Source organism: Apteryx mantelli, chromosome 1 (genome assembly GCF_036417845.1).
Source record: "Apteryx mantelli isolate bAptMan1 chromosome 1, bAptMan1.hap1, whole genome shotgun sequence".
Taxonomy (NCBI): domain Eukaryota; kingdom Metazoa; phylum Chordata; class Aves; order Apterygiformes; family Apterygidae; genus Apteryx; species Apteryx mantelli.
The window spans coordinates 214,777,100-214,796,997 of record NC_089978.1 but is presented as its reverse complement, the minus strand read 5'-3'; positions in this window follow the sequence as shown (position 1 = coordinate 214,796,997).

Here is a 19,898-nt window from a genome sequence, read left to right as displayed (position 1 = left end):
TCTGCCCTGCCAGGTAGTGTCCTAACTGCTAGCTCACACAGTCAGACTTTTTCTCCTTCTCGTGAATGCTCTTTCTGTCCAAGTCAGTGTGGTGAGAGGGCTTCACCAGGGAGGATGGAAAACGGGTACCACCTGAAGATACCTCTGGCCTGGTTAGAGCATGCACCTGGGAGATGAGCAGTGAAGGTTTGACATCCTCCCCACTGTGGTGGAGGTGAAAACTGAGCCTAGATCCCTCCTGTCTTAGAAGAACACAACTGTGTAAAACAAGAGGAGAGATTTTTTTCACTGCTGCAACACATTTTTTTTAATTAAGCCTGCTGAATTATTGAAGGGGAAGTTGCAGATACCTGCTTATATGTCAAAATTCAGGGTGTAAGCCCCATCCCTCTCTTCTGCCTTGTCTCCTGGCTAGCTGCAGGTGGTTGCATGCTGGGGACCATGTTCAGGTGACCTAAATTCCACCCAGCATCCCTGAGCCTACTCTTCCTTACTTGGCTGGGTGTTTTGCTTGCCTAGAGCCAATAATGAAAAACACTAGGAACATGAGTGTGGGATTTAGGCTGTCTGAATATGGCTCTGAAAGTGTTCATTTCAGGTGATTCCCTGCTTAGCCTTCTCACAGTTCAGTCTTCTATTCTGAGGTGCCCAAATCTTTCCCCTCCCATACCATATGGAGAGTCTAATAGCCAAAACAGTGTCACTGTCCACTCAAGACACCTAAGTCCTTTCTTGGATCTACGCCTCAGTTACAACACTATCTGGGAATATACAGAGAAAATGTAATAGCTTTCAGTATAAATTGTCAGAAGGTAGTTTCAAGATTTAAGCTACAAGGTTTGCATAGGGCTTGATAATAGGTTTTATTTCATTTGCATAGCTTTTTTCAGAGCTTTACAACACTGATTTGTCAGTGACTCTGTCATTATGTAGTCAGTGACTAGTAGGCCCTTAGAACACTGAAATGCCACCCCCAAAACATGTATATTCCCCCTGAAGCCATCCAGAACACCTGAGTATACAAAGCCAAGCCGGAGATATGGCAGCTCTCCAGAAAAATAGAGCAAGTGGATGGAGACTTTCCTTCATGATAATCCAGTCTTTAGTAACTGCCTTCACATTCAGCCAGAACTAGGAATGAGGAAAAAAGAGACACAGAAAGGTGTACAGGAGCTGAACCTCCCCAGCCATTTTGCAGAGATTTGGCAGTAGTACGTAATTCCTATGACTCCAAAACTTATTCTCTACTTCTTTAATGAAACACTGTCTATAGCCTGCTATTGCCTTATAAAAGCTTTGTGCACCAGTTTCCCTGTGGCTTCACCTGGACTCCTACCTGCAGAAATCTTTCAAGGTTGGACTATAAATAACATTATGTAGTAGGAAGGGTATGTTCTCTCATTTCTGGGGTACACAGTTGGGAAGGAAGGAACATTACTTTGCCAAAGACTCACTATATGACCTTGGGCAGGGCCTCTTTCTGTGCTGATCTCCACCTGTAAAATACAGATAATAATTCTTTCTTTGCTGTACGTCATAAGGTTGTTGTGATGCTTAATTAAAGCACTTAGAAAGCCTTTCAGGAGCGGCACTATATAAATGTTAAATGAAGCTGTTATTCTTCTTCTTCCTTGGTTATCATCAATTGTTTTATTGATCTAGTCCATTATAGACTCAGAAAAAAAGCTGTTTATTACAACGAGAACTGAGAGCTGAAATATTTCTCTCCTCACTAGACTCCAAGCTTTCTCCCAAAGACATTTTTAATTATCAAACACATTGACTTGAATCTATAAAAAGGGGCAGAAAAATACTGGATATCATTCCCCGCTAAGTAAACAGCTTTTTCAGAGCTTTCCATAAGAGCTGTCATGCTCAGTTTACTGGTATATATTGCAACTTTTATATGAAAGAACTGCCACAGAAAACATATCTTTGCTCTTTACCTGAGGCTGAATGGAAAAGTCATTGGTGTCAATAGGAAGCTTCCTACTAATACAGAGGTATTTGAATCAGATTATTAGTGTCCTGCAGGTTGAAGGTACATAAAAATCCGGAATGACTTCACTGGGATTTTTGTGTGCAAAGAAATTGCAAAATCATCCCCAGTATTTAAATACTTTTAGGACAAGTGAGTTGATGCTAGTGTAAAGAAATGATTTATAACAACAGGTAATATAGCTACAAGGACTGTCAAATGTCTTGCATGTTAACATGAACATGTATTTAAGCAAATAAATTCAAAACATGCTGTCCTAGCCCCATCCAAAAGCAGCATTTCCAAGATGTCCAACTATCTTGGCAATCCCATTATTCCTTGTAGAATCCCAAAGAATCATACATTGTCGTGTTATTCAAAGAACTATTTTTAATTAGTTCACAAGTTAGGTAGCAGCTGGTAACATAACATTTAACATAACATGATGCTGCTAGCATCAGCCTGGTGATCTGCCTTACAGAAAGATGAGCAATAAGCGGGTGCTTTGTCGCTGTGCTCCCTTCTTTTTCAATTATGGAGAGAATAATGTTTTTACAAGGAATCAAGCAAAGGTTAATTTGCAATTAGAGCTTATGAGGGGAAGAGGCTCTGTTGGTGAGTCCTGTGACTCACAAGCCCATCCTGAGACACAAAAATGAAATGGAGGTCAAAAAATACTCCACAACAACACAAAAAATATTTCACAAAGGTATTCTGATGCTTGTCTATTGGTTGGCAGTTCCCAGCTTATATGAGGTCCTTTTAGTGAGGCACTAAACAAGCATGTCAGAAGTGGACCCTGCAGAGCAAAGACGAAAATTTACCTACATAAAATAGAAGTTAGGAGAAAAAGTGTTATTGTCCCTTGACAGAGATGGGGAACCAAGGGATTAGAAGACTTGCCAAAAGCTGCAGCAGAAATAGGAACTGAACTTGCATCAGTTGGCTCCTACCTCAGTGTCTCGTTATAAGTCTTCCTTTTATGTTCTTTTTCTACAATCCTCCATGAACCACCGTGGGGTAGGTGAGGGTTTAAACTCACAGGATGGCAGTTAACCTGTTGGGAATAGTCCGTGACCAGTTATTGTCATGTACTGGAGGGAATGGGGAGGGGGCAAGAACCTATATTCAGATGTTTTCTGGAGAGCAGTTCATGTCTGTCCATTCACCTTACCCCACAGTAGCTGGTTTTCGTACCCATGCTATTGCCTGCATGACATTCACAGAGCTCAGCAAAACTTGGGTAACTTCACTGAACTAACACTGCAATAGCGACTAATGCCAAGTCATTCCCAAAAACAAAATGGGTGAAGGGGAAAGAGGGAGGTTATCCCTAGAAAGAAAAGGTCTAAAAGAAAATGAGATGCAGCAAAGCCTCAGGAATCCTTTATTTGTAGTGGGAGCCTGTGGTTTACACCATCCCTGGCTGACACCAGCCACCCTTCTCTGATCATCATGATGCAAGGCTAGCTAATACGCTATCACTATATCAACGAAAGGGGCGAGCTTTAACCCTCCTCCGAATTGAAAGTCACCTTTGCTCCTCTTGGCAGACTGGACGTGCATCCTGCTGCTAGCATCAGCCTGGTGATCTGCCTTACAGATATGTGTAAGGTGCAGGCTACTGCGATGGGAAATGAGTCTGGGACACTTGTCTCCAGTAGCAGAAATCCTCATGTGAGAAGGCAGAGCCAGTGCATTTGAATTGTAGGTATGTCCCCGCTTTGCCACTCAGGGATGGAACAAAGATTAGACTTGAAGTCTAATCAGCCACCAATTTCCTTATTTTAAAATAAAAAATAAATAGATTTGTAAGACTTTCTTGCTGTTTTACTACACTTTTTTTTTTTAAACAGAAATATCAATAGAAAAGCAAAGTATACATTTACCTTCAGTGCAGCACAGGGCAAATTTTGAATTTGAACGCCTTTTTTTTTCCTAACCAGCTCTTGAAATGCCTGAATAAAGATGATTAGCAGAGATTGGCACTGCCCGTCACAGGTATCATCAGGGTATGGCCATAAAATGGCAAACAGCCCAATTACACAGCGTGAAGATATACAGCCCCTGAGATGAAAGGCTTCTGCCATGAATGAGGAGTACACATGTGCTCCAGATACCCTGGCTCAATGTTTGTGATTATTTGTGCATATCCTAACTCGACCCTTAAAATTCATTATAAGTAGGGAACAAGTAGTCCATGAAATATAAAAATTAAAGTTTGTACCTGCCATCTGACTTTTAAGCCTGTAATAATCCCTTGGGTCTTGTAGTTAAGCTTCTTCTGGCAGTCATAAAAGCTAACATTTACTTTAAAAAGAAATCTGGCAGCCAACTTCCAGTATAACCTGACTTCAGGAGCTAAGGATCTAAAAATAATTCCAATAACATAAGGTTCATTCTAAAAATTATGGGAGTTGGCAACTGCAATCTGATAAATTGGCACTTTCCAAGTTCTTAGCAGGATGTGGAGAGAAAAAAAAAGAAAAAAAGAAGTCTGGGCCCAGAGTAATGTGTGCAGAGCTAACATCCACCTACCTATTCCTTGTGTATACTCATTCACCTGAAAAAGAATTGCTCAAGCTCATTGCTCATGCATGCTTATTCCTCGCCCTTCCAAACTAAGGAGTTTGAAGAAGGCAGGGAAATAACTTCTTCTGCTTGGATGTATAATGCAAGAGCTGCATAGATATGATCAGCCTTACGGCAGCACAACAAATTACCAAGCATTGTAAGCATGAGCGCACGCTAGAAACTCACCCCACTGCCAAAGTAATGAACCTTGATGGAAGAGGGTTAAGCTAAGTCACTCATTGAGGGCTACTGAAAAGCAAGTAGAGGGATCATTATGGCCTTGGCTGAAGCAGGGTAGCCTTTTTCAAGCTGCCATAAGTCATTCATATTTCCAAACCATCAGTAGTGCTCGTACTTCTGCCCAAATCCACGGTGGGTTGCAGATGTCATCGCGGCGTATGGAGAAGTCACCCAGCCCTGTGTCCCTGGAAGGCTCCAGGGGGATCTGAAGCACATCCTGGGTGGCTGCAGCACCTTCGTCCCTGCCAGCACCTTCATCCCAGCAGCTCTGCTACGCCGACAGGGACGCCTGCAGTGATGGATGCTCCCGGCTCCAGGGCTGGGCAGCCGGCACGGGAGGGCTCGCCGCAATGGAGCACCTTAAATCAACCTGTCTTCCTTCACATTTAAAACTCTCCTTGATTAATGGTGCTGAAAGCCTGATAAATGAGAATCAGCCACGTTGTGCATACAGATATCTGGGCAGATTAAATAATTAATCATCCTGTAATTAATAAAGACAGATACTGGCATTTTTGAACTTTCCCTCCTCCTCTCCTCACAGACTTTCAAAAGATTTTTGACAAAAATAACTACAGACACGAGCAGCTAATCCTGCTTTGTGGGGGAGGGGGAACCCGCTGCTTCGTTAATGTGGCAAAATCTGCGCATACATTTGAGCAGTAATGAGATCTCCAGGGCAAAGTATGACATCTGCTCCAGAACTTCTAAAATACACGTTAATTTACACCAGCCAAACCTCTTTGAAGCCAGGCATTTTGATTTTCACTTGTAGACTTAATGTAGCAGCGTCTGACAAGCATCCCGGCCTCAAAGGCCTTGCCGTTACTTAGCTCCTGGTAAAAGAGCCTGTCAAAGCCCTTTATAAATAATACAACCAAATAATCCATTGGTGGAGGAGCAGCCTCAGTCCTTGGGCATTACATGCATGGTCAATAGCCTCAGAGGTGGCCCTGGGCACAGGGCCGGACTCAACACCCCCAGCATTGGTGTTATTTTCATTACAGAGACCGAGAAACTCAAACATATGGGAGTTGTAGTTAAGAAATGAGATAAGAAGGATCCAGTAGAGCTGGTATTGAAAAGAAAAGGTAGTTATACCCATGCGAGTAGACCTGTTCCCCTTACTTTCCTGGTCCAACATTGCCTTTCCCTTTTCTTCTTTTTTTTTTAATGAAACAGGAAAATAACAAAGATATTACAACATCCTCAAAGCATTTAAATACTTTCCATACATTTTGGAAAGTGGATTGAGCTAAAAAATTTGTCTCAAAAGGGATTCATTGTGGTGGGAGACGAATATTGGTTCAAGTGCTTTAAAGAATGCTTTTAAGTCCATGTCTGGTGGTCCCTTCACTTGCAGCAGCTTCTTTTATGAGTATTCTCATTTGGGACCCTGCACTCCTTGTCCCAGCCAGACTAGAAATGGTCCTTGAATGAAACACAGTGGAGGCCGAACTAGAGTCTAAAACAGGCTTACAAGAGCTCAGATATCTGCTCCCCAGCAGAACTTTTCACTTGTGTTAAGCCAATTTATCTAATGTAGTTTATGCTTGGGAAGGTTAGGAGATAACTCGATTGTGACCTATTAGTACTTGCATGAAGAGATTTCATGTAGGACTCGGCTCTTCAAGCTAAAGTAAAAGGTCATAATGAAATCTAACGGATGAGGGTTGAGGTTAAGCAAATTCAGACTACAAGAAGGATATCAGCTTTTTCCTTCCTGTTTCATTTTATTTTTGTTGTTTAAGAAAAATGGCTATCAAAATCTAGAACACCTCACTGAAGGACACAGCAGTTTCCCTTCAGGTGCAGTCTTCCAAGGAACTCTTTCTAAAAATATACGCCAAGGCCCATTCAGAAGTTATGGACTTGATACAGAAATTACTGGATGAGTTTCTAATGCATAAGACTAGATGTTCATAATGTTCTGACCTTTAAAAGCCATGAATCCACAAATTTGAATGAGATAAAGCAATTGAAAAACAAAGGCCACTAGGACAAACAGAGAATGAGTCAGGCCCAGATGTTTCTTAGGCAAATCAATTTATTTCCCCTTGTCTGAAAAGCCCTTCCAACAAATTATTTAATGAGATTATTCTAAGTCTTCTTCACAAAGTCACTCTCAAATCTGATTTCAGAGATTACCTGCTGTAATAATCCACACATAATTCCTAAAATACAGGCAGGAATGCTGTGGGCTTGTATAGGACACGTCCTGCTCCCTGGGGTCTTTGGGAAAAGGTGCTGCATATTCTGCACACTCGCCAAACACGCATGAGATTTCAAAAAAAAAAAAAAAAGGGAACAAAATTAATGAAGCAATATGGACACTATCACAAATGTAGCAGGAAGTAATCAAGCACAAGATCACGTTGCTTGTGTGACTGTTGCCATGACATTCAAAAAGCACTTACTATTATCACAGACTATGAATATTCTGCTGGCTGATTGATAGTCTTTTGCTTTTTTTTCTTGTAAGCAAATGCAATGACAATATTAAGCAATTACTGATAATGCTACCCAGCTGCTTTCCTGCTGCCTGGGTGCCGATATTTCTGAACTGCAGAAATAACAGCGAATTTATTAAAGTATGGTACGTTCTCTCTCCCTCTCTGCTCACTGGCATTACACATTGACCAATGACAGCACAGCAGAAGGTTTCACTATAGCGGATTGAAGAAACACGTCCTCAGTAAACTTTACTATGGTAAATACCATGGGGCTTATTTAGCTCTGATTAGATCAATGAGACTCTCTAAACACAGCAATTAAAAATACAATTGGTTACAATGTAGCCTGCTTAAAGGCATCTGCATGCCTGTGAGGTTTATGCAGGAATAAACTTGCTAATGTACATTTCCTGATTAGTAAATAATCAATATGCAAGGTACGTGGTAGATTCACGCCGAACACTGGTTAGGGCAAAATTTTTCTCAATTAAGTGTTGCGTTAGCAACCTGCCAAGAGCCATTGTGTTGGGCTTAATTTATGTGTGATTGACCAGATTGTGGCCATCTTTTTCCTTAATCATCCAGCAAGGACTATAGGTCCCAGCATGCAATGTCTCACCATGAGCCAAGCAGAAATTTGGGCTTGGATCAAAGCAAAGATTGCACGTTGGCTCCTGCTGTTGTCGGGTGGGATGGATCCACCTGGCGTATAACGGGAAGGTCTGCAGCCGGCCCTGGTGCAGAATTTGGAGTGGCTCTTTGGCCTCAAGCTAGACCTGTGTCTCGCGGTCAGATCCTGATCTCAGACGCACGTGGTGTAACTCAGGGTAGCCCCAAGAAGCATAATTCCTACAGCATGTGATAGAAACTAAAGGCTGGCTCCTCACTTGGTGTAAATCTTTATGGCCATAATGAAGTCAAAGCAGATATGGTAAGTTATACAAGCTGAAGATTTAGCCCTAAATTCACTGGATTCTGTAGGAAATTGCTCTAAAACCCTATAAAATGTAACAGAGAAGAATATTTTGCCCAGGGGATTTTAAAGTGTTTTACAGCTGGGCTTTTATTTTATATTAATTTTTATAGGATGGTTAAAGTAAACCTGTAGCAATAATAATATTTTCTGTTAAATTTTATAACACTTTGCCAATAAAAATCAGCATTTGGATATGTGTGGAGAGAAAAATATTGGATGCTGGCAAATTAGAAAAGGTATAAAAGGTTTCATAACAATAAAAGCAGCAACTTACCAGTTATGTAAGTCTCCATACCATGCAGAATATAATTTAGGTTGTAGCATTTTGAATCCCAAACTGTGTATGCATCAACAACATGATGCTATATTGCAAATAATAATAATAATAATAATAATAATAATAATAAGGGGGAGCTTATTGAAGGAATGTATTCAAGCTGTAACAAACATCTCTACGACCTGGAGAACTGTGTCCAAGTCGGACACCATCTCCTAAGAAATTAGTGGGCATTTTCTGGGAGAGGGCAACAAGAGTGATTAGAGTTTAGAAAATGTGACCAGTGAAGAAAGGTTAAATGCCTGAGGGGTTTGTGAAACAGTTTGTAATAAAAAGGTTGTAGAAAGGGCAGTGATTAATTGCAAGAGAATGATGATCCGGCTTACTTTGCAGCAAGAAATGAAGCTGGCATTAGGAAACCCTCTTTAATTTAAGATTGGTTAGCACTGGAGCAGGAGCAGGTTGCCTAGGGAGAATGTGAAGTCTCATGTGCTGGAAGTATTATGAACATTTCGGACAAACTCCTACGGCAAACAGTGTAAATGTGTCTGTTTTGCCTCTGAGCCCGAGTTCCTTTCAGCCCTATTTTTTATAATTTCACTATAGTACTTGGCACATGCTATTTCCCAAGCAGTTTACAAGCAAACAGAGCCTCAGAATATTTTTGTGAAAGGTGAGCAGGTGGTCAGGTATTACAACTTTAATTTATAAAACTGAGGGGAGATAAAAACTGAGAGATTTAAGTATCTTCCCTAAGGCCAGGGAAGCAACTAGCTTGTGCGATGAGGTTCTACTACAGGTGTTTCTGAACCCAGGAATCCTCAGGAGCTTGCACCCATCCTTCCCCTCTCAGAGCATCTGCCTTTTGGAGTGCACTTTTCATCTGTCTCTATTTTCACGCAATTGCCTGACAGCTTCTTCGCTTTTTTTTTTTTCCTGCAAACTTTGCTAGTGACCACAATAATTGCATGCCTTAACTTTGTACCTGCCTTATTACCCTGTTGCTAACCAGCCTGGGGAACTGTCTGCTGAAGCTCTGGATAGCTGTACAAAGAGTCAAGTGACCCACCACCAGTCTCCGAAGAGCAACGCTCAAAGGGAAAAGAGAAGGTCTAAACTATGTGTCGATCTGTTTAGGCATCCACAGCCTTGGGGGATTAGGAGCAATCACATTACGAATAATACAGGCATAATTCAGTAGTTTTCACCCATTCCCTCACAGATGCTTACTTCCTCAGTCACCAAAACATCTTTCCATTTTCTTCTGCCTTTCTACAAAAGGTATGGAACATATTCACATTGTGCTATGTATTAATTAATGTTATAATCATCTGGCCGGGGGAGCCTATTATTACCATGATTTCTTTTGCATTAGTGTCAAGCCAGAAAATCCTAATGCCTGAGGATTAATATCAAACCATGGCGGACTTTTCTATGGAATTATCTCTCATATTTGCATTAATACCAGCAGAGATCTTCCTGAGCAGTGCTACCACCACGCACACCGGCAATCACAGCTAATTTGTACGTATGCTTCCATTGGACAGAAGCCATGCAATTAAGAGGACGCCCTCAAGGCATTAACGTTTCTCGTCTTGCAGTAAATGCAGTGGGAGAACATAGCAGAAGTTTATAGGGTGTTATCCTTGGGAGCGTATTTCAACAGTATTTCTATGAATCTGTGAGGAAGAGTCAGATCTGGGCATGGAGCCAGTGCAAAGAGGTTTCCAAGGCCACAGTGGAAATCCGTAAGTCCCTGTTTGCTGTAAGAGGAAGGCACAAGTCACTGATGGTGCTGGACCAGAAAACATCTAGTTCTCTACTGGGCTGCTCCATCTAGGACCCAGAGTGCCAAGAGCTTCCCCACTCTCTTCATGGTATTTTCACCCTCTCATTTTCATTCTAGTCCCAGCAAAATGCCCATCAGCCACATCCCTGTGAAGCCACCAGGACCAACCAAACCTGGTGTCTGGAATTAACACCTGTGTTGGGTTCTTTCCAAGCCTCAGAATTTGAAAACACCCTCGGTACCCTGCAGGGTTGATGTACCACAACCCAATCACCAATTAGGCAAGACATGTTGGTGTGAAAATACTGTAACTACAAGGGTTGATCCTCATGTGCTGCTGGTGGACATCCTAGTCACAGTGGGAGTGAAGTGCAGACAGAAAGGCCAACTCCATGGGGTTTCTGGAACTCCAGGATGAGGTTTGCCACATGGGCTTCCTATAAATACCCATCTCTGCACTTGCGAGCTCTGAGTGTCAGCTTCATGGGAAGGAATCTGGAAATTACAGCAGCCCTGACTCCAGAAAGAGTACCAAGGTCTTCATCCCTCCCAAGACCATCCCAAGGTCTTGACCTTGCCATCCTCATTCTCCAACCCTAAGGCTTTCCATTGGGGATCTGCTTGCATCCAGGGAGCCTGTGGGAGAGTTTTCTCAGGCAGTCTCAGGGCCCCTGGCCCTGGGGAAGTCCACCAGGTGAGTGCTCTGGGGGGCTACGGAAACTGTAGATTTAGACAAAGTCTGAGCCTAAGATGTTTGGAACAAATTGTTTTGGAAACAAGAAATCTGAAAAAAATTTCAAGACAGGTTTCTGCCCTGTGTGGCTCTTAGATTCAGTGAATCCCAGTACTCTCTGGGAGACGGATCCTGGTGTTATGGTCCATCCCAGGCTATGTGCAGATGGTCCATCTCTGAGACCACCAGGGAATGGTAGAAGTCTTTGTGTTGGCAAGTCTGGCATTGGCAATACTGTGTCTATCCTCTTTACCAGCATATTACAGGGAGGAAAGCTCTTGCTTTCACTCCCTTCTCCTCTCTCCCCATTACAAATTACAAAAAAAAGAGAAGTCCATATGGAATACATTCATTCAAAATGCTGCACTTCCAGCTGCACTGACTTTAAGAGAACGACATTCTCCTACACCATCAATGGATTTGACCCCATGTGCTAAAATGATGTATGCTGAAGCTTCAGTACCACTGGCTAATTTAGGAATGCTCTCATCATCATAAAAGTAAGAAAATCGATTCAAATCAAAAACCCACGACAAACTATGACCTTATTCAAATCGGAAAACAACAATCCCCACCTCTGTGGTGGCATGTCAGAGAAGCGGTGAAGCCACGGAAGATGCACAATATTGATTGCTCTGTAATAATGATTTCCCTTCAACCCACAAACCCTGCAGTATACTTCATTCTGCATTCCAGAGCGTGTCTCTGAGTATCGCCCAGGCTGGGAAGTATCACGCGCCAGACATTGCTGGGGGTTGCAGGTTAAGTACTGCACTTACGTTTTATGGAGCAGAGGAGTAGATAAATTCTGTCAAATGAATGTAAATGCTCAGCATTAATTTTTGCTTCTGGGAATCTTTAACCATTTCATTATGTTTTTAGAAGTATTTCTAAGATTTTCCTTTTTCATGAAGAGCCCTGAATCTCTCCTCAGTTCTGAGTTTTGATTTGGTTTGATTTTTGTTCTTTGTTGACAGCAATGCAAACATTCCTAATTCTTTGCTAAAAATGCCCATGGCTTATCCACAAAGGAATCATATCTGGTATGTATTTTCCAGTAAATCTGCAGGAGAATTGAACTCTGATCAAATTTTTTGAAGAATTCTTAATTTTTGTTATTTATTTTATTCTGTCTGGAACATCACGTGCACAAAGGAGTGGTCAAATTCTTAATTTAATGCCAACTGGCATGGTACCCTCCAAGTTAGTGGTGTAACATGACTTTGCATAGCTGAGTCTCTGCCCTGTATTTCACTCCCTTTTGGTTTGTTCCTTTCTCAGGTGACACTAATTCTCCACAACATGTGTAAGAGGCAACGTGGCTTTATTTCATCTCCCTGTTAGCAGTACTGTGGATGACATCTCCCCAATTAACAGGAAAATTAACAGGGAAAGCTGATTTGTGGTGTACACAATCTAAAATAAAATAAAATAAAAATTAAAAACTCTTTTTCTGTCCAGATTAAAAAATGTTACCTTTTCTTATTTTTTTTCTTTTGCATTTGTTTTTTTGCATCCTCTGATGACCTCCCTAATAACTTTACCATCTTTCTGTGCATCTGTGATGTTCCCATATTAATGTGAGTCATTCTCACAAATCAGTTGTATGTACAGGAGATTATAGTTTATTGCCACCGAGTTTCAGGAGTTATGCCAGCAGAGACTCTGACCCTGTGCAATGTAATTTCAGTCACTCTCTTGTTCTGCCACTTCTCCCTTTTCTTTTTTGCTGCATCCAAGAGAAATGTCAGCTCACTTTGGGAAAGAGGTTTGTAAGTTGGCTGACGTTTCCCCTTGAATTTGCTGAAGCACCAGAATACTGTTATCACCAACTTAAGAGGATCTTTAGAAAAACCTCAAACTCAGGCATATTCCTCAGTGACAAATCTGTGGTCTAAGCAAAAAAGGTGTTTAGAACCTGAAAAGGGCTGATTGCAGGTTAAATAAATACCCCCCAAATCACATTTTCTGCTTAATCTACCTGACAATCTACCTTGATAACAAAACTGTGTTTGCTAATTATAAAACCTACCCTTGACAAGAAAGCAAATACCATTAGTAAATATGCATGAGTGATATAAGACAGAGTAGCTACTGTCATATACAAATAGACATATATTTGAATTGCAACACATAGTAAAAGTCGCACCCATTTTATAAAGCTTTCTTCTTTACTACTCTATCAAATGAATGCAAATAGTCAGATAGAGCTTTTCATATGTAATATGCAAAGACATTTATTCCAAGCAAAGATGGCATAGATAGATGCAAGTGGAAGAACACAAATTCACGCCCCACCCTCAGCATATGGTTTCGTCATACTGCCATATTTTAGCTTGTCCTTTCACAAGCTGCCTGGCCTTTTTATACAGCGAATTCAACTCTGCTCCCATCTCCTCACACAACTATCTATGTTGTCAGGCTGGGTTACTCAGTAAAGGTGCAACTAGGAATGATGGACTGCAGTCGATTTATCTTGTGCTCTTAGTGGAAATTAATAACGTGAGGTTAAGTAAAAAAATAACCATGTGACAAGCTCTGTGTGCTTATTGGTATTATACAGATGGAAACTGTGTTGGGTGAATACCAGAGTGAAAATATAGAAAATGCTAGAAATGAGTGGATGTTTTAATGTGCAATTTTTAATTGCATGGTAGTATGCTCTCTTTGCCCTAACCTCTGCCCCGGCGGTTTCCTTCTTCCTTGTGTAGGGTGGAGCTGTGTTTAAAGTGAATCAGCAAAGGTGTCTGCTTCCTCTAGGGCTCTTAGGGGTTTGGGGAAGATGGAAAGTGCACAGTGGTGAAGCTGGGGAGCGCCACAGACAATGAGACAGTCTTTGGGTGAAGACAGCTGATGATGGGTGATTCATATATCCCAAACTTTTACTAATGATCCCTGACATATCAGCTTCATTTTCAGATTTGTGACAGAAACCCCGGGCACATGACTTGAAGAAAGCTTGGACTCTGCCAGAAGCAAATGGGGAGAAGCACACTGTGAATACAGAAAGTGCTGTATATTATTAAGGATGCGGAAAAGTCAGAAATGGCCCAAAATGACTACCCAAAACTGGAGGAAACCTTTAACAGTTCCTTCATAGCTCAGTTAAATGGAGATAAACATAGTGCTTGATTGAAGGTTTTGATGAACTTTGTTACTGTCGTGATTAGTGCTACAGAAAAAATACATGAGAAACTGAATAATTCCGTTTTCAGGGCAGTATTCAGTAAATAGGACCTAGGGTTATTCACTGAGATATGAAGAGAATATAAAACAAGGAATAGCTGCTCATTATCTGAGTACTGCCTGTCTTATGCGCTAGATGAGGAGAAATCCATGGAAAAACAGCATGGGATGGCACAATTAGGCAGGAGGAGGCTACAGGGATGTCTCTTGTTCGGGTATTTCCCGACTTTGCAGCTTGATGGTGTTCCTGCTTTACAAAGCAGCTCTGCATGTGTGCATTTTCCTACCTGTGTTTGGCTAGCCAACCCCAGGACCTGGGGCCTGGACCGAAGGAGGTTCCCAGCGCAGTGGCACACGTCCTCCGCCACCTCCCTGCCCTCCGGCCCCGTCTCACCTGTTCAGTTCTGGTGTCCACTTCTCAAATTCCTGGTCCCAGTCCTATTCTTCCCTCTGTGTCCTCCCCCAACTCCTGGCCCCACTAATGGTCCCCAGAGTATTTATTCCAATTTGGATTTTGTTTCCCCTGAGTTTGTGTCAGACCGCTGCCTTATTTTCCATGCTGTCGCAGGTGTCAGCAGGGATCCCTGGGGATGCAAACCAGGCAGGCTTCATGCCCAGCGTTTGGGAAGCACAGGTCTAACAGAGAGAGGCACACAGCCTGGCTTAAAACTCAAGAGAGCTGGCTTCAGCTTGTGGCTGTTTCGCAGACCTCCCTACCTCAGTCCCCATCGGTACCTGGACGTGTGCTGCCCTGCTGGGGGGAGCACAAACCTTGAGCACTGGTGCTATGGGGAGGTAGCTGACAATATGAAGATATTTTGACCCCCCATCTCATCTGATCTCTCTCTATAGACTGTGATTCGTTAGGGGAGGAGTTGTGCTAGCCTTAATGAGGCTGAATATTGCCTTATTTGTACAATATATTCCTTGGGCCAGATCATGGAATATTTACTGAAAAGATTAGTCCTGCAAGTAATTAATCGTGCTGGAAAGGAGTTTCAGTGGCACCAGATAAGACTCCAATTCTCTCTATCCAAAATAATTTAATCTCTTCTAAATGAAATCCATTTTCCTAAAGAAAAATGATTTCCACAGTATTATTCCAAACCTGGCCACTGAAAGATCCAGCTTTAGATGAAACACTGATGACTTCAACTAACTTCTTCTTCCAGCTCTTAAGCTACTAGAATTAATTGAGCGTGTAATTAAGGAAGGGTTTTCTTACCAATATGATCATGCCTATAATTAAAATCTCACACAAATCTATATGTGGAAGAATAGGGCAGGGCAGAGGGAGGGTGAGACCAAAGTGTCTGACAGGTTTACATCAAAGTGCCTTAGCTCCTGCAGCTTTAAGCCAGAGGGAGGGGAGGAAGGGAAGACAGGACTGGCTGATAGCTGCCTTGGTATGTTGTTTTTGACCTCCTGTCCTTAAAGGCCCAAGTGGTTTGGGTGCTATCTACCCAGGAGATTGCTTCTACCTTTAATGTAACTTCAACAGATCCAAGTTTTGCAAACATTTGTGCTACCAATCCCCGTATGAGCAGAACAGCACTGATATTTGGGTGTTTTCAGTGAGACTGCAATGGATTTGGTTGCTGCTTCCAGCTTTGCTTTATCAGCACTGCGGCCCCAGGGCCCCCATGACTTGCCGCAAGAGCAGTCTCTTTCTTCAGGTTTTTGTTATAACGTAGGAGACCTGAGAACAAAATTTTGGAAAAGGAGACGTGGTGCATTTTTACTAATATTATTTATACTACGTTTACTATTAAATCAGCCTTTAATAGCAGTGTTTGGGCTATGAATATGACCTAAGTCAATGGCTGTGCCTGGGGAGGGCTGCATTTTTGGAAGTTTTGTTGTTCTGCCCGTGGTGAGAGGCTGGGTATCACCAGGCTGAAACACAGCCCATCGGCACCTGAAAAGCTAACCTCCTTCACAGAGTTACAAGGGATTTCCCTAAAAACCCCCAAAGGGGATCTGGAGTTGTGATAAGCACTGACTCTGTTTTAGGGAGGGGAAAAAAAGCTTCTGCGTAGTCTAACCAAGCGAACGATCACGGCACCACCGGAAAGCCTGGGCGTGAGTGGGTGCTGCATGAAAGGAGGCACCTGGAGCGGGAGACCTGCCCTCTCATTTGGTTGATTCCTGCTGTGCTTAGGGAAACAGGGCTTTGTATGTTTGCTGACGCTATTATGTGTTTACAAATTACATCAAAAAGACACCGGAATCTGTCCTCAGGTCTCCTCTGAACTGGAACAACCTGCAGGGCCTGGAATTTTCGCCTTGCCAGCTGGATCTCAGATGGGCACAGACTTTTCTTATTGTAGATTTGGTGGGCTTTGTATCACAGTGCAGGTAATATAGATTGGAGAGGGAAAAGTTAATGTATATTCTCAGGAAGAAAGACCTCATGCACAACTGTACCTATATTTATATGTTCATCTAAAACCAGCAAAATATTATGAAGAATCGCTGATCCCTATTAAAGTGTCTGTTGAGGTCCTAAGAGCTATGCTAATATGCACTAGTAAGGGATCAGCACTTGCATTGTGCAAGCGCTTTATTGCATTCCAGATAGTCCCAAACATTAAACGTGCACGGTGCCTACCAAAAACTGCCCTCAGAATGACCTTATATATCAGACAGCCACACAGGAGAGTTTCCCTCTGTAGATAACTACTATGCTGGCATTTTGGGATAACCATCATTTTTGTTTCATAATCATTCTTGCACCTTTCACATTTTTAGAGCAGTTGTGACTTTAAAACCTTCCCCAGCGGATACCTGCATAACCTGTGATTCATAGCTAACAGCGGGCGGCACCATCTGAATTCTCCTTTTGAAAAAGATGGCAAATTGCCTCACCAACAGCTGTCCATTAGGCAAACTGCTTAATGAAATGGCTAGAGAGATGGGTGTTTGGCAGTCTATCTCGTCCACACTTATTAAAAAAAAAAGCTTGCAACCCATGCAAGGAGCTAATGAGCTTACATGCTGTCATTGTCACTTTTCGTTGACTCCTCCACTCCATGTCTTGTCATACTGCATTTTAAAGCATTTGTTTTTATTATTATTATTTTAATTTGGGATCACTGTGATCCTTCCTCTGCTTGAGTTTTGCCAGGAGCTCCTCATTCATCCATGCAGATCTCCTGCCCCCTTTGCTTGATCTCCTGCCCATGGGATGATCAGCTGGTTTGATCCCAGGCTCCAACACAACCAGGTGCTAAGCCAGTTTGCTGTGGGTTGCAACGTGGGTGAGCCTGGCCTCAGGAGTGCTGCCGACGGTACTGAGAACGGACAGCATCACGCGGCCAACGAATTCCTAGTGAGATATCAGCATCTGCACCAAAATCCTTGCTCCTTGAAAAACAGTGGCAAAATGCCACCACTTCGTCCCAGGCCTGAGGTAGAGAGCATTTTAGGGCAGGGATAGTCTTATTATCATATGTTTGGCCAGCACTAAGCATATGAGGCCCCGTGCCGGACTGTGACCTCCTAGTGCTACTGCAATGTAATTCTCATTAATAACACAGTGTCCACTTCCCGCCTAGGATATGCAACAATGCTTTGCCTGGGTATAGTAAATAATCCACTCTGGCTGCGACCGTGCAAGGCGCAGGACCCAGCCAGGCATAGTGTCTCCCTGTGCTGATACAAAGCACAGCCGGGGAGGAAAAATAACCTTTTGGTTTCATGTTCAGTGATATATTGTTTTTAAATCTGTATGGATTTAGGAAATGTTATGAAAGAACGAAAAGGGCTTCAGTTTTCCAGAGGCAAAAATGTTATGAAAGAGTTATTCTGAAGCCAAACTCTGCTCTGAGTTATGCCCCTACAATCTCTCTCCCAGGTATTTATAAAATTATGATTAACAGCAGCAGACACAGAACTTCATTATATTTTGAATTGCCTTTTTTTTAAACTGTCTACAAGCTCAGAGAATTACATATGGCCTCATTAACCTTTGAGTCAAACTGCTAATAAGACAGTGAACGAGCTACCCTGCTAAGCTGCTCGACAGCATATGTGAATGTCCCGTGGAAGGGCTGGCCAGGTAACACCGACGCTTTGCTGGACACCCTATGGACTTGCACGTGGCTCTGCGAACTGGTTCGTGATTTCACAGGAAACTGAGAGGTTTGGATGCTCACCATCCATTAGAAATTACTGAAGACTGGAGGTCTGAATCCCCCAAGTGACTTTGCAGATCCCAATCTCTGAACGTCATCTGCTCAGTTGTTACCTCCATGGAATATTCAGATTGGGAGTTAATTATACAGTGGTAACGACATGGGGATCTGAGACCCCAGAGGAGGAACGCACATACTTTTTGGGGGACGTGTCCTCTCTGTCTTTTGCCAATGCTAAGAATACCAGGGATAGTTTCATGACATGTGCAGAGGAAGTCTTGTTCTGCATCTCAGCTTGCATAAGAGTGCCATAAGGTGATCTTCAAACGCGTAGCTCTCCGTACAGTGCCGGATTCTAACTTTAACTTCCCTAGGATGTCTGTGAGCTTAAAGTTCAGAATATGTTCAAACACTTTGCTGGATGCAGCCTCACAGTTTGCTTGCTCTTAACAGGGAATGATAAAAACCTGTTTTTGTAAATCTCTTTTCAGTTAATGTACAGGGAGGGTTAGAATTACAACAATCCAATGGGTAAGTGTAAAAAGTCCAAACTCCAGCCTTTTCTTTCTTTGGGGCAATTTTCCCTCCCAGGTTCTTCCTTATGGCAATCTCAGAGGCCTAATGCCACAGGTCTCTGCTGTTTAAGACTGACCAAGACGTAGCCCCTACCAAGGCTTCTCTGCTTTGTTTCACTATGAACTTCTCCAAGTAAGGCACAAAGGACAACTTCACCATTCTTTTTGAGAGATCTAGAGGTCAAAAGCTGAATTGCTTTGGAAGTAGAGCCAAAAGGGTTCAACAAATAAACAGTAACACTGTGGGAGTTTGCTAATCCCAAGAATCAATAATAAACAGATAAAGTTAATAAGATTCAATAACAGAGAACAGCTCCATTAACGTTTTAAGAGCACTATCTAAACATTACACACAGTATTTACTGAGTTCGCTAGCTGAATTCTCTGTACACAGGCATCCTCAAAATTCATTATCTTTGGATGCAAAGCTTAGTAAATTCAACGGTAATTAATCTCCATTTACCCTCTGTGTAGGTTTGTGAACAGATGAAAAGTTCATTGAAAAAGTTCTTTCAGTGAGTCTAAAAGAAAAGCAGTGCTTTGAGAAACAGAAAGTGCCAAATGTGGGCTTCTCAAAGGAAAACAGAGCAGCTAGCCAGTTCTGCATGGTTCAAGCCAGGTGCTCATCGCAAATTCAGTAGCATGCACTGGCAAGTGTCAGTGGCAGAGAAACTGAAATTACTGAAATTCTTATGCCAGCGTAAATTGCTGAAGGCGATGCACTGGGGGGTTAAGGAAAATTGTGCATATGTTGAGGATTAAAAATCAAATTAAAATGGAGGTTAACAAAAGGAGTGTAATATTTATGCATTTTTCATTCTTTTAACTGCACTGTACTCAATCAACTTCATAGTCTCTTAAGGTGGCATGGGGACTTTGCTACAGTGTACATTAATTTTCTCCTAAAAAGGGAAAAGGCTCAAACATACTAGGCACAGCTACAGAATCCAACTGATTCTGGTAATATTTATCAGTGTCATA